Source organism: Dipodomys merriami, unplaced genomic scaffold (assembly GCF_024711535.1).
Source record: "Dipodomys merriami isolate MVZ:Mamm:240054 unplaced genomic scaffold, mDipMer1.0.p SCAF_252, whole genome shotgun sequence".
Lineage (NCBI taxonomy): Eukaryota > Metazoa > Chordata > Mammalia > Rodentia > Heteromyidae > Dipodomys > Dipodomys merriami.
This window is the reverse complement of record NW_027203960.1, coordinates 283,067-284,613: the sequence shown is the minus strand read 5'-3', so window position 1 is coordinate 284,613 and position 1,547 is coordinate 283,067.

Below are 1,547 nucleotides of genomic sequence, written 5' to 3'. Positions count from 1 at the left end.
GGTTAAGCTGAGGGTGAGGGTGAGGGATGGTTTGAGGGTGACAGTTAGGGTGAGGGTTAGGGTGAGCTTGAGGGTGAGGATTTTTGTTATGTAATGGTTAGGATGAGGGTTAGGGTGAGGATTTGTTTGAGGGTGAGGGTGAGGGTTAGGTTTAGGATTTGGGTTAGCGTTAGGGTTAGGCTGAGGTTGAGGGTCAGGGCTAGGGTCAGAGTGAGGTTTAGGGTTAGGATTAGGGTTAGGGTTAAGGTTAGGCTGAGGGTGAGGGTGAGGGCTAGGGTGAGTGTGATGGTGAGGGCTAGCGTTAGGATTAGGGTTAGGGTTAGGGAGAGGCTGAGATTGAGGGTGAGGGTGAGGGATAGTGTTAGGGTGAGCTTCAGGATTAGGTTTAGGTATAGGGGAGGGTTAGGGTTAGGGATAGGTTGAGGGTTAGGGTTAGGGTTAGGTTTAGGTTGAGTTTTAGGGTTAAGATGACGGTTAGGGTGAGGGTGACGGTTAGGGTAAGGTTTAGGGTGAATGTTATATTTAGTGTGAGGGTTTGGTTTAGGGTTAAGTTTAGTATGAAGTTGAGGGTCAGGGTTAGGTTGAGGGTGATGTTTAGGGTGAGGGTGAGGGTTTGGGTGACGGTGAGGGTTAGGGTTTGGGGTAGGTTTAGGGTGAGGGTTAAGGTAAGGGTTAGGTTTAGGGTTAGGGTTAATGTGAGGGTTAGGGTTAGGGTTAGGGTTAGGGTGAGACCAAGTTTTAGGGTGAGGGTTAGGGTGATGGTGAGGGTCAGGGTTAGCGTTAGTGTGAGGGTTTGGTTTATGGTGAGGGTTAATGTTAGGGTTAGGGTTAGGGTGAGGGTGAGGGTTTGGGTTAGGCTTAGGGTTAGAGTTAGGGTGAGGGTCAGGGCTGGGTTTAGGATTAGGTTTAGGGTTAGGGTGAGGCTGAGAATGAAGGTGAGGTTGAGGGTGAATATTAGGTTTAGGATGAGGTTTAGAGTTAGGGTTAGGGTTAGGGAGAGGATTGTGGGGAGGTGTAGGTTTAGTGTTAGGGTGAGGGTTAGGGTTAGTGTGAGGGTTAGAGTTAGGTTTAGGGTTAGAGTTAGGGTGAGGGTAAGGGTTCGGTTGAGGGTTAGGGGGAGGGGGAGGGTTAGGGTAAAGGTTAGGGTTAGGGTGAGTATTAGGGTGATGTTTAGGTATAGGCTTAGGGTGAGAGTTAGGGTTAGGGAAGCGTTAGGGTTAGTGTGAGGGTTAGGGTTTGGGTTAGGGTTAGGATTAGGCTGAGAGTAACTGTTAGGTTGAGATTTAGGGTGAGGGTGAGGTTTAGGGTTAGGGTTACTGTGAGAGTTAGCATGAGGGTCAGGGTGTGGGTTAGGGTTAGGGTGAGGGTTAGGTTGAGGGTTAGTGTTAAATGTTAGGGTTAGGTTTAGGGTGAGGTTAAGGTTTAGCTTGAGCGTTAAGCTTAGGGTTATGGTGAGGGGTAGGTTGAGAGTTAGGGTTAGGGTGAGGGTGTGGTTTAGGGAAAGAATTCGGGTTAGGGTTTGTGTTAGGGTTAGGCTGAGGTTTAGA